Genomic DNA, 15058 nt, shown 5'->3' with positions numbered 1-15058 from the left:
CCCTCTTCTCTTTGTATCCCAGGGCTGACTCTTGGGAACCACATAATCCCAGGCTCACTTGCCAACTGATTTTTGTGGAATTTGGCCAATGAGAGGCACTGGTAGAAACTGAAGGTAGGATGAAGCAAGAAGCCAGGATATTCTCCCTTCCTCTGTCTCAGGGGATGTCCCCAGCAGTGGTCTCATCTCCTTCCTAATTTTAGCTCCTGCTGGGGCCACCTCCTGACTTTGTACAACATTCTTTTCTTCTTAGATCTTTGTAGACCTGGATGTGGAGGCAGCTTTCTGTTCTCTGTGTCACCTTCACAACTGCTTAATTTCATCCCTTATATTAAATCTCTCTGTTAAAATACCTAGCATGAGCTTCATTTTCCTGCCTGGATTAAAAAATATATATACAAATATATATTTAGGTATACATGTTTATATTGGCATATTTATATACATATACAAATACAACAACAATATATATATGTTGACTCTACATGTGCCATATACATTGGTTCATGTTTTATTGAATGTTGGTAAAAACTGAATGTGAATGAGGATATATGTATCAGCAACATTTAATGAACATCAAATCAAAACAAACAAAATATCCCCAGAAGGTTAAGTAGAAATGCCTACATTTCGGTCTTTTCTGATTCCAAAACCCTTCTTTAGTTTCAGGCTTTCCTCAACAGCCTCAGGGTTCACACTGACCTCCTCATCTCTACATGCAATGGGTATCCACAGTCATCATTGCTCTTAAACTCCCTGTAGCATCTGATAGTGCTAACAACACTTCTTCCCTGGATGCGTTACCATGCACCTCTGGTTCTCTTCCCTGTCTCAATCTCTGGATTTGCTTTCCAATCCTCTGAACTCAGTTATTCCCCAAGTTACTGTCCCTTCCTTCCTCTCTCACACAGAAGGTAATTATTTCTCTGTAATTTAGTTATAATTCTTTCCCTCCAAAAAGCAGAAATTATTCTGTTCACATTAAAGATAAATTCAAGTTTATTTACAAAATATATAAGGAAGAAAATTTAATTTTTTATATATATTTATTTTAGATCTTTGAAGTTTTACTGTATAGAGAATTTTTAGTTGTATACTTTATATCAAATATCATACCATACATGTTGTCCTAATACTGTTAAGTATTTTGGGAGATGTTATTTTTAATGTTTTTATAACACTTAATTATCAAAATGGACCATCATTAATTAATCATTCTCTATTATTGGCCATTTAGGTTAGTAATAATTTTACGTGATTATTAATAACATGGCTTAGTTGTCTTAAGACAACTGAAGCATGGCCTCCACCTGAAGCCTTACTTTATTTTCTCAGGTAAGGTTAGTTGTATCTTTCTTTATACATCCAAGGGCATTCTCTTCTCTGTGCCTCTGCTCTATCTCACTACATTCTAGTCATTTTTCACATATCCCTCCTCCACCAGGTTTGTTGGCTCCTAAGGGGCAGATTTACCCCAGAAGACAAGAAATAAATTGTATGAAGAAAATATAGATTTGGCATCTGGATTATTTATCTAGGTCTGGAGAAAGGGTACTTTTTTCAAAATCTCTAAATATAACAAAGGACATTTAAATCATTTCACTGTTACACTATTGATCAGAATGTTATAGATTGATGGTTTAGAGACACATTTTTTAATTTTTTTTTTTTTTTGCTGTGATCCCTTCTTGTAGTTAGATTTTAAGAAGTTTAAAATGTAATCAATGAAAATACAGTGAAAGCAAGCTATAGATGCAAGACTATTGACTAGATGACTTTCTACAAATCTGGGCCAATGAAGAATCGTTTCATTTTGTTAAAGATTAGCTCAAAATAATGTAAAGCTATGATGAGAAAAAATAAAAATTCTTAGCATCTAGAAGATTTCTTTCAATGCAAACAGTGATGCAAAACTAGTTCATATGATTACTTTTCATAAATATCATTTCAAGTTCTTGAAAATAAGAAAACCAGTAGTCACTCATTCATTCATTCATTCACCCTTTGTATTCTACCTGTGCAAAATATACTATATGAATGGAATTCAATGGTGATTGGAAGAAACATGTTTATACCCTTATGGAAGTTTTATTGATAGGCATCTAATTTTGCTATTACATTTCCAATTAATTTGTTTAGTACAAGTTTTAAAAAATGACATATTCAGCATTGAAATATCAATGACATTAATTCACAAATGTGGCCAAATTAATTCTACTATCATATATAACTGAAGAGCTTCCTTAGAAAGTTTAAAATTCATTTATTATTTTAAAGTCTCTAAATCCAGAATACTTATAATGATCACTAATTGTCCTAATGGCACTCAAATACATTTTATTGTAACAACTAAATTTAGATGTGTCTAATCTGCAATTAATTTCACTGATAAATATTCCAACTAAAGCAAACAAAAGATATATAAGTGAGGCTATATATATGTTTTAGAAAATGTATGCACAAAAAGTTATAAAACAAGGAGAATTCATGATGAAACTGTTAAATTTTACATGCAAAAATAGTAATTCAAACATAATACAGTGCTGTTGCATGTATCAATCATTCTTGCAACGTACCATAGTTAACCTTCACATTGCAAACCATTTCATTTAGAACATATGCAACAGAAGGCTGAACGATGACATATAAAATGGATTTGCTTGCTTTTCTTTATTTATCTATTTGCTTCCAACCTTTTTTGTTAAAAAAGAAAAAGTATTTGAAACAGAGCTTACATGGTTATTTACACTGACTCAGCAGCTAATTGGTTTTTATGGCACTGTACCAGCAGTCCATTAAGGCAAAGCATAATTGCCTCCTTCATTCAAACAGACAGATTCTCAAGCAAGAAAATATTCTACCACTGACAGATGTCAACCAATAAATTTTAAAATGTTTCAAAATGTCCATTTTGTCTTCTTTAGTTGGCAAACAATAAATTAATGTGTACTTTCTTTAAACTTTCAGATCTCCAGGACCTTACGCTTCATTAGAAGAACTTAAGAATATATTTTTAAAACTGTAAGCAACACACATATCAAATGGTGTCCATACTTCTATAGAAAAGTGGGGATGGTACTTAAACCAGGTTATAAAAAAATAAGGAAGAAATATATTATTCAGGTGAAGGGTAAAAAAACAAGTAAATGAAATGTACATTTTCTATCTTTGCTATCCCACAATCTTCTATTTTAATAGCATAAAATCTGATGAATTTTATAGAGTGCAAATTTGAATCCATTGTTCCATGAAGAATCTAATTAAAACCATACCAGGGTTACAAAAACAGATAATGGCCGAGATATATCTGCTGTGGATAAAATCCACCATAATTAAGAGCGTTCCAAATGTTAGTCCTTCATAAAAAGAAAATTCAATATTTTGAATTTCAAAGTAAAAATATATTTAGAAAACTCAGTAAGGGAAGAAGAAAATTCTATCAACCACATACCGTATGGAGGCCTTTTTCATGTAAAAGTAGCCCAAACCTTTTTCTCCACAGAATGTGTATGAACAATTCCTAAACATTTTACCACTCTGTGTGTGTGTGGGGGGGGGGGGTGGGGGGGTGGGTATAGTATATAAAAGCAACCTGCTGTTACCACTTCATCAAAATCACAAGGAAATTTTAGTGAAAAGTTCAATGAGATAAGAAAATGGGGACAATTTTATAACTCCTCCATCAAAAAGTTCAACACTACAGTATGTTTAACCAATAAAAACCTTTCTCCTCACTCACATACATCCTTTTTTCTTGTTCTCAATTACTGTTTTGTTTTGTTTTGTTTTGTTTTGTTTTAAATAAATCATGCATGTATTCACACTTAAGAGAGTTTCTCAGGAATGAACTCCAACCAACATATGCCACTTTCTGGTGCCTATTTTAAAGAGTATAGAAAATGGAAAATTATCAATAAATCTCTCTGTTCGAATCCTGTAGGCCCTTACAACATGGAAATGATGTGCAGGTATAACTGAGCTCTGTGACTTAAAATACTCTGCTATGGTTATTGACAAGCAGGTCTTACATCAGTAGAGTATACAACATAGTGCAATTCAGGAATTCAAAAATCCCAACTAGTTCTGAAACCATTTATGAGATATTAAACAATATTAGTTTATTTTAAATGACCCATTCAGCTCACTAGTGCTCAATTCTCAGGAATTATTTTCAATATTTTTCAAATTAAATTATGTTGACAAACCATATAAAATGATATCCACATGCCAAAGCGAAACAGCTCTTTCCACGAGGCATTATGTTTTATATATGTGTATACATAAAAATACAAATGTATAGTTCGGTGATTAAAAGTATGAGCTTTACAGCCACTGATAAGTTCTGTGGCCCTTGCAAAAATTAATTTGCTTCTCTCAGTTTCTCTTTCCAAAACATGAGGAAAATAAAACCTCCTATAAACTATGTTTTTGTAAAAATATGAGATATAGAAAAAATGTTTTTCTTGCATAAAAATAGTGAAAAGATAAAAATATGGGGATATACATGGGTATCTATGTAATCACATACATAATAAACAGCACTATATAATGTCTACAACACATATGAGTTTCACACACACAGATTATATAAAGAAGTAAATCCCGATACATGATTTGATCTCTAAGAGGAAATAAACATATACGATGGAAAAACACATTTTAAACAAATCAGCAGATTTGCAGATCGCTCAGCAATTATGTATTACACACATACATGCATACATCCTTCACATGGAGGCCAAAAAAATATATAATGTTGTAACTTCCATGATCCATATGATTAAAATATACCATTTTTTTTTCAACTTTGGAAACTGTCTTAAGAACTCAAAAAGGTTTTACAACACCAGTAAAGTATGAATTTGGATTGATTGTATCTGTAACATACAGCCCAGATGTTGATTATACATGGCAATAAAACTGACAGTCCTTTGCATTTTCCCCATCTGCTTTTAACATAAATGGCAAAAACAGCTGCCAGAGAATAGAACATAGATTTAATGGGGTGTGTGGGGAAGGTTGTGGAATGACCCTAGCTTCTGAATCTTGGACTGCTCAGTGTAGCCAAACATTCTCATCATTGGTAACATCAATCCACTATTTGAAAAGGAGGAAGCAGCTATATTCTTTTGACATTAGGGATTCTCTTGCCTATTACATAATAATTCCAAAGTCAGTACTTAGTATTTCTGGAATATTACTTCTAACTTTAGCAGTAAATGTATGCCTTGAAATCCTTCATACGTGTCTATATAAAATGACCCAAGATATTTTTGACTGAAGTACAATTTCTGTTACGTAATTGCAGTTCTAGTACTTTGTAAGTTTAATAAATATCTTTGGCAGGTGAATGAATATTTGCCTCTAGAGGGACATACTATGCATACAGCTAGCATTTCTGCCTTAGGACTGTGTCCATACTAATTGATTATCAGCCATCCCTGCCTTGGTATGACTTGTTCCTGAATATTGTCCATTTCCTTAATCTTATTTTATTATTATTTTTTGGTGATGTCATTCTAGGGTACATGCCCCTGAGGATAAAATTCAAATGATGTTTTCAGAGTAGAAATAACTCTTTTTCCATTTGGTCTTTAAGCATTTAAAGCAAGACAAAAATGAGTGTGTGCAAGGGTGTGTGTTCTTACTGACTTCATGTTTCAGGTAGTGACCTAAATAAGAGTTAACATTTTCATGCGTCTATTCACATGGATACATGTCCAAATGCAAAGATACACTCAAAACACACAATCACATGGCTTAGCTCTAGAGGGAAATATGGACTTAGGCACATCGCTCACTGATTTCAGGGGGATGGAGCATAGATTCATAATGTCAATATCAGTAAGTTTTCATGTATAATTTTTCTTTAGCAATTCAAGAAATAAAATAATTAAATGTTCTGCTGCTTTGATTTTCATTGATTGTGAAAACCTTTTGGACATTAACTTTGAGCCAGGCACTGAGCTAAGCTGCCCATTTTGTAATAATTTTAGTTTTAAAAACATTATGCAAATTGCCTTTACACATCATTTGTTTAACAGTATTGCTCAATGAGTAGATAGCAATTGGCCTTCTTCCCCACCCCCTGCACTGATTTACTGTCCAAGTTACCCATCATCTTTTTCCTCAAGTTTAGGAAACAGTGTGACCCTGAGAGAGTAGTATGTGAATTATATGGATTTTCAACTTAATCTTTCCAGATGATTATAGAACCATAAATCTATAGCTTAATTCCTAAAAAACACATGACAATGATTTGTCTGAGAATAAAGAATACATTTACTATGCACCAACTATCTTCACTTTAATGTTAAAGTCTACATAGGTCTTGTTTTACCTCTAATGGGTCTCCATTTTCTCTTCCATAGAAATGTTTAGGAAATCAACCACCACAGCACCAGGGTCACTTTTTGGAATCACATTCCATCATGATCTGTTGCTACACCTGCCTTTACCATACCCTCCAGACTGTTGCTAACACATTCTTAGTGTACTCTTTTCCTCCAAACCATTCTCCACTCCACCTTAGGAGGGATTTTTCTAACATCTCTAATCATGCTAGTACCTTGCTCAACATGCTTCGTTGTATATACTATTGTTATCAGACAAGGTGATTCGTCACGATTAGGATTCTACTTTGTTCCAGCAATCAAAAGTGCTTTAACTTCTCAAAGACATACTACCTCTAACTTTTCTGGGACTTCACACATGCTTTTTCCTCTGTCTATAAAGTCCCCAATTTCTCTGCCTGCAAGACTCCTCATACCTGAAGATTCCTTGATTCTTCCAGGCACACCAAGGTATTCCTCTCTCTGTATTCCTGTGTGTATATATTTTACTACTATCATATAGTTTAAAATTTTTCTCTTTGTGTGGTTTCAATTTTCTGTGCTGTAAACACCTTGGAGGCTGGAAATGTGTCCTTTCATCCGTAATGCCTGATGCACAGTAGGTACTCACAAATATTTGTTCAGGATGTACTATATGAAAAAAAATGCTATTTTCCATGTGTCCTTCTGTTGCAATAATACTCATCAGACTCCTTGAATTTATTTAGAGAAACCAGTTGGAGTTCTTTCTTGCCTTACTACCTTATTAATCTCCATGCTGGTCATTTAAGTATTTCTTTTTTTTGCCAATTTACTTATAATTTACTGTACTTATTTTCACCTCATAACTAATATATAAAAATTTGATTCAGTCTTCTATGTCTTTCTCTTCAAAAGCCATTACACTTTTCTGCTTAAATGATCACACATCTCAACAAAAAAGCATATGTGTATACATACATGTAACATGTGTGTTACATAAATAATGTTTTGTGAAATTAGACACAATTAAAAAATAGGTAAGAAAATAAATTGAAAGGGTAGCCAACAGAATGGGAGAAACTATTCGCAAATCATGTAACTGATAAGGAGCTAGTATCCAAAATATATATAGAACTAATAAAACTCAGTAGCAAAAAAAATCAAATAATCCAATTTAAAAATGGGCAAAGGGCTTAAATAGATGCTCTTCCAAAGAAGACATACAAATGGCCAATGTGTACATGAAAAGGTGCTCAGCATCACTAGTCATCAGGAAATGCAAATCAAAACACAATAAGATATCCCCTCACACCTTTTAGAATGGCTGTTATCAAAAAGACAAGAGATAACAAATGTTGGCAAAGACGTGGAGAAGAAAAAACCCTTTGTGCATTGCTGGTGGGAATGTATATGGGTGCAGCCACTTTGCAAAACAATATGGAAGTTCCTAAAAAAATTAAAAATAGAACTACCACATGATCTAGCAATCTCACTCTTGGGTATATATCTGAAAAATGAAATCAGTTATCTTGAAGAGATATCTGTGCCCTAATGTTCATTGCAGCTTTCTTCACAGTTGCTAACATATGAGAACAACTTAAATGTCCTTTGACAGATGAATGGATAAAGAAAATGTGATATATATATTGAGATATATGAATATTGATATATATCATGTCATATTGATATGTATCTATATATTATCAATATACACACACACACACATATACACGATATTCAGCCATAAAAAGAAAGGAAATCCTGTCATTTGCAACCATACAGATGAACCTGGAGGACATTATGCTAAGTGAAATAAATCAGACAAAGACACATACTGTATACTATCACCTGTATGTGGATTATTAAAAAAAAAAAAAATTCCAATTTAATTGAATCAGAGAATAGAACGGTGGTTACCAGGGGGTGTGGAAACAGGGAAATGGGGAGATGTAGGTCAAAGGCTACAAATTTTCAGTTATAAAAAGAGTAAGTTCTGGGGATCTAATGTATAGCATGGTGACTATAGCTAATAATACAATATTGGGAGTAGATCTTAAGTGTCCTCACCACACACACACACACACACACACACACACACACACACACACACGAGTTAACTATGTTAACTATGTGAGGTGATGGATGTGTTAATTATCTTGATCTTGGCAATCAGTCCACAATGATTTGATGAGTTTATCAAATCATCACAATCACATTGTACACTTTACATATATGCAATTGCATTTGCCAATCATTCCTCAATAAAATTGGGAGGAGAAAAGAAAAAAATTGGGGGGAAATAGGTCATAATTTTCTTATCATGAATGCATATGATTAATAAACAGTGATTCTATCCACATAATGGATGTATGCAGCTTTTTAAAGATTGTTATCTCACTATTTCACTCAATAACAATTAAAGATTATTGAAGATACACATATGAAATTGAAAATTCTGCCAAAATAAATATGAAAGCACTCCAATATTATTAGTGAACTCAAGAATGGTCTACGGAACGACAAGTATAGCTGAATTTATAAATTTATTTTATATAATTTATCTTACTTTTTTTTTTTTGCTGTGGAATTATCAAAGCTACTGTATGGATTATACTAAGCATGGCTACTGATAACTAAGAATACATATGAAATGCTTGTTCTGAGGGAACATGATAGAGATCTTTGTTTTGTTCACTGAATAATGAATTGGCTCTCTGCATTCGGTAGGAAGCTAAATTATAATGTCTTTTTTCTGGGCCCCTAATTCAGGATGGAATCATAATAAAATGCAGCAAATATAATCCAAAAGCACAAGGAAATAAAAATTAAGAATGAGCAAAGTTTGCATGAACTTCTTTCACATCAAATGACTTTCTGACTACCAATCCCATAAAATACATTGTCAGAAAGGATTCACACTATTTTGTTTTTCTAATTGTAACTATGTTAGCATATAATCAGAGCTGAATTACTGGTTTATGTATATACTTTGATGACGGCTTTCTTTTGATCTTAAGATTGTTTACTTAGTGACATTTCTAGACAAAATTATATTACTTGATAGAAGAAAAGCTAGTTTCTGCCTGAGATTTGGGGGCTACATAGCACATTTCTGCTGTTGGAAGAAATTCAGAACCAAATACATAAATGCAGCTAATTCTCCACATCAAAGTAGGTACGTAGAATGATAGCTCCATATTTGAAATCTGGTTTGGCTAAAAACGTATGACATTATTTTCTACATTACAAAAGAATTGAAAAGTTTCTGCTAACCTTCAGAAACATATAGCTTCCTACATTGTGTTTCAGTAGGTCCGAAACAAGTGTATTTTTCTTTTATCAAAAAAAAAGGCTGGATACAAGATGATTTTGTTAAAGTACTAGGTCATAATTATTTCTACTAGACATAGAATATGAGAGTGTTATTCATTAGCATGCAAAGCACAAAATTATAAGAATATAAACTGCAAAGCCAGAAGTCTGGCATATGCTATATGCTAGCTTAATTCTGTGAGTGGATCTGAGGTAAGAAAAATATCTGGAATGTGTAAAACTTCAAAATGCTAACAAAGTTCTCCAGTTGTTATCAAATGCTCTAGTAAAACTATCAATAAACTTTCATTTTTATACTACTTTCTTAACTTTGCCTATTTTCTCTTGTGCTTCATAACTCTTAAGTTGGATGTATCTCTAAATTTTTTTAATACTTTCATAATGACACAATTAAATACTTTCACAGTGAAAACTCACTTTGAAATTATCAGCCTACTTTTTATTTAGCAAGGCAAACTCAGATTATGGACTATTTCTTTCACACCAAATTATATTAAAACGGCATAATTCGCTTTATTTAGACATTTTATCTATGTTGTCTAAAAAGTAGAGTTAAGGTCATTTATATGTGTTATAAAAATTAGTCGAATGGCATGCTGCATTTACTTTTTTATTTTCAAAATTTTAGCATATGAGAAGAAAATCAACCAATAACACAATAACAGCACTAGCTGTGTTATTAGCTGAGACATCACTGAGTCCATGGTAAATAAAACGTCACACCTAATTTCATGAACACCTATAACTCTCTTAAGAAGCTAGTGTAGAATGGGTGATTTAAAAACAGGTTAATCAAATGGAACTTTGGCATCCCTACAGAAAGTCAGATGACTTTGACATACAGTATGTGGACTCAGTTTGGCAAGTATTAGTTATTAGAATTAAGGATTCAAAAATTTGAAAGGGGCAAAGGCAGGAACAGCCTGTAAAAAGGGCTTAAATGTACATGGGAAGAATGTTTGTCTAAACGGAAATGGAAGAAAACATGCATTTTAAAAGTTGTATTCATGGGGTGTCTGGGTGGTTCAGTGGGTTACGTGACCGACTCTTGATTGCAGCTCAGGTCATGACCTCACAGCTAGTGAATTCAAGCTCTGTGTCAGGCTCTGTGCTGATGGCACGGAGCCTGCTTGGGATTCTCTCTTTCCCTCTCTCCCTGCCCCTCCCCCAGTACACTCACTCTCTCTCAAAATAAATAGATAAACTTAAAAATTAAGTTATATTCAATATCATAAAAGATTGTAATAAGATACAGCATTTAAGAGCCCCTTCTTTTTTTCACTTTATAATCATGCATGAAGTGACGCAGAGGAAACAAAAAGAGCAAAGTACTCTGAGCCCTCACATCTAACCTCCATCATTGTGAGTCTCTTTGAAGGAACCTTCTTTATTGCTGGCAGAGTAAAAGCAGACCCATAGTTTACACAAAGATGAGTTTCCTTTCCATTTCACCTATTTGAATAGTGTGTCGGAAAAAAAATGCATTATAGCTTCTGAGAATTTCCAATCCATCTTAGAAAACATTGAGACAACCTCAGAAGACCTGAGAACTCTCCTACCTTCTTTTCCTTTTCCATAATTTGAACTTCTCCCTGACCTCCTTCTCTGAAACAAATGAAGGAAAGAATTGTATGGTTCTCAGCTTCGGAGTCTTAAACAACCAAGAGTGAAGGCAGTCAGACAAAGGTAAACAAGACCTACTAAATTGCTACAATCTATGTTCTTACTAACTATTCTCCATGATTTATGGTACTTCTGCATAATGGTTTGAACAGGTGATATGCCACAGAAAATCTATAACTAGATTGAAGAGAACTAAATGTCTACTTTATAGCAATCCATCATACCATACTCAAAATTTTATACTTAAACGTGATGTAAGAAATTAATTCTGAGGATTTGATATATAGAGAATCAATTTGCTATTAATAATTTTGTTGCCATGGGCCAGATCACGTAAGACTTGCCTTAGGCCTTCTATCTGTATGAAAAGAAGGTTTTAAACAGCAGAGTTCAAAGCAGCAAAATGCTGGGAAGATTTCAGCTGGGGTAAGATCTTCTTTCTTTCTTTTTTTTTTAAATAATATTTTTAATTTATTTTGAGAGAGAGAGAGAGACAATGAGAGAGAGAGTACAAGTGGAGGAGGGACAGAGACAGAAGGAGACAGAGACTCTGCAGTAGGCTTTAGGCTCTGAGCCTTCAGCACAGAGCTGGACACGGGGCTCGAACCCATGACCCACGAGATCATGACCTGAGCTAAAGTTGGCCGCTTAACCAACTGAACCGCCCAGGTGCCCCGAGAGCTTCTTTCTTTTATATTTACTTTACCTTCTACTACTCCACATTCTATTTTTCCCTCTCTGTCTTCATTAGTCCATATTCCCTTGTCACATTTTCTGTTCATCATGAAGAATGGAGGTTTGGAGGTGCTCCAGAATGTGTGCACTGGACCCCTTCTATTTGCCCCCAACACTGTTCTTTACTCCATCCCACTATGCTAAGTGCTGGCACAGAAATGGTAAGGAAAACAGACATAGTCCTGCCCTTTTTAAGCTTACAGTCTATTAAGGATAATTTGATATTAATCAAAATACCAACTTCAACTGCTATAAGTTCTATGCAGATAAATCCAGGGACATGTGAGAATATTTGACAGAGAATAGGAGAGATGATACACACTATAATAGTGTATATAATAGTTGTAGTAGAAAGTAATATGAAATAGCTCTTGTTTTGCACACATTCCTATACCTTTATGCCTGCCTTTATGCTCCATCTATGTTCTCTTCATATGTAAGTTTCTCAAAGCTTCTCTTGCCCTGTTTTTCTGAGTATCGGCTAGCCTTTCCTTCTGATTTTTTCAATTCTCTCTTCTACGGTCGCCCAACAAGCCCACGCCATGTTTATCTTTCTTTGGAGCTGGATCAATGAAAGAACATGAGCTCCAGAATCAAGTTAAGTCTCAGACTGAGGCCAGCATAGCTGCTTCACAACTGAAAACACTTTTAAACACAATCTCTTAACATTGTGGGCCTTATTCACAAAACAAAACAAACAGCAAAGTGAAGTTGTCAGTTTTGAAGGATTTGAGGTAAATGTCTATAAGGTTCATTACTGGAAAAATATGGCCTTGGAGAAAGATGTCTAAGACTTAACTATAGAGTGATTGAATTAATGTATCTAAAGAAGGAGGCTACTAGTAGATACTGAATGGGTCGGCCTAGAACAGAGAAAAAAAAGGAGCTCCCAGACACATGTAGAGAGTGGAGTCCAAGCCAGTATGGGGAATAGAGAAATTTAACAAATGAATTTTAAGTATTTATAGCCCCATTTTAGCTCTTGCCATTAGATATCCTATTCATTAACTTTTATTTACTGTATACTTAAAAGCACCATTTTTTTTCTACAGGGAAAGAACGGGCTCCTTCTTCAGGTTTTATTTTTAATCTTGTTCAATATAGCTTATTTTAGAGATAATTGCACTGTAAATGCTTAAATTATCCATTTATTCTGTAAGTATTTATTTGCTATTTATCAAGTGCCTATTATATGCCACATTCTAGATTTGTACCTGGGTATTCAGTGGTGATCAGAACAGAACTAGTTCCTGCCTCTGACTTCATAGTTTCTACTTCAGTAGGGTAGACAGGTTTAAATAAACACGCAAATATACATATATAAACAAAATATAATAACTATACACACATTATCTCTATATCTATATTCTATCTATCATCTATCTATCTATCTATCTATCTATCTATCTAATCTATCAATGTATATGCAGAATAAGATTCCCAACAAATGAGATGACAGATCCTGGACCATCTAAAATCATCAGGATGATGAGGCTTCTTGGAGAAATCCACCAACATTCATCTAGCATATGTTCCTGCATTAGTTTTCCTATTTTAAGATTCCATAAACACCCCTATCAAAAGTCAATGAGAAAAATCACATGATATAATGTGCGTGCAGCATCCAACACTGTTAGATAGATGTTGGTCTCTTTCCACTCCTCCTCCTACAAATTATTCCAATTCTAACTTTAAAAGAATGTTTCCCATCTCTCTTAACAAATAATTGCCTGAGCAAATACCAGAAGTGTGAAATTATAGTTGTAAGCACAATGCAGAAGAAAGAATAGTTGAGTCAAGTTTTTCTACCTAGAATAACAGGCAGTAGATTATTCCTTGATGTAGCACTTACATACTTTCTTTTTGTTAGAATTCTATGACGAGACAGGTGCAGGAATAAAGACATAGCACACACAGAAGGAAATCAACTCAACAGCATTGAATGAAATGCCTGACAACTTGCAGTAAAGAAATTCTACTTATAATTTATGGCAAAATCCAGATTAAAAATTATTTGAAAAATATGAAGGGAAGTTATAATTTTCAGTTCATCTTGAATTAAAAACTTGGAATCTATAAAAACAAAAAAAAAGATGTACAGCTTTACTTCCACATTTTATGAATCATACTGATGTTCTTTATACTAATAAAAATAAAAGAGTAATACAAGAAATGAGTTACTAAGCTAGTACGTTACGCCACTATAATGAATGGTAATGGGGTATTTTGTTGGAGTTGAAGATCAATATGATTTATTACCAGATGCTCTACTGATAAAGCTGATAATGTAATAATCAGAGAAGTGAAATTCACCTAGAGCTTCACATATGTTTTCATCTTTACTTATCAATTTAATTTATTGTAGCTTTATCTGATATACCATCTCCTCAATACAGGCAAACCCAATGGGACATATTATTTAGTGTAACTTTTATGTACTAAACTCCACAATAATACAAAATCTATACAGCATACAAAATAGAAGAAACACTCTGTTGTGAAAAATAAAATAGCCTACATGAGATAAACCACTTTAAATATCACACATTACTTTTGGTCTGTTATATCTACAACTCACTGGTCTTTTGTCAATCCGTGGCGGTGTTTCAGTCCTTCCTATAATCAGGACTTGATCCACTGGCTCCTGTGTGCTCCCACAGAGATCTTACCACCTCACACTCTCATTTCTCTCTAAGAGCATTGTCTCTGACTTCCTAATGATTGCAGCTTTCTGCATCTTCAAATCAATCCTGGTCTGTCCTTCATAGTGACAATCGTCTTTTTTCAAAAAACCCTTTTCGCAGATAAACTAAGCTCCTTCCTCTCTTACCTATTCTGGCCCTCTGCTGCTTTTACTGAGTTCTCTTGGGTTTCTCTTTTCCTGTTCTCCTTTCTATTGGCCATTTCATGGATTTAACCATCAACTTTTATTTTGTATTATTAATTACTCCAAAATCTTTGCCTCAAGTCCTTGTCTTCCTCCAAGTTACCACAGTCTGTATTATTTTGGTACCTCTAAAAGTCCCATCGGTGCTTCAGGATTTCACAAATTT

At 33.8% G+C, this 15058-nt stretch overlaps 1 protein-coding gene across 3 annotated transcripts in view; it reads right to left on the bottom strand.

Moving 5' to 3' along the window:
* Positions 1-15058, bottom strand: part of SLIT2 (slit guidance ligand 2) — a 375056-nt gene that overhangs the window by 113481 nt on the left and 246517 nt on the right. The gene's annotated exons all lie outside the window — the stretch shown is intronic.

The sequence above is a fragment of the Panthera onca genome, chromosome B1, assembly GCF_046562875.1.
Source record: "Panthera onca isolate mPanOnc1 chromosome B1, mPanOnc1 haplotype 2, whole genome shotgun sequence".
In the NCBI taxonomy this organism is placed as follows: Eukaryota; Metazoa; Chordata; class Mammalia; order Carnivora; family Felidae; genus Panthera; species Panthera onca.
Note: the sequence above shows the minus strand (reverse complement) of the source record. Positions and strands in the feature narration are given on the sequence as shown.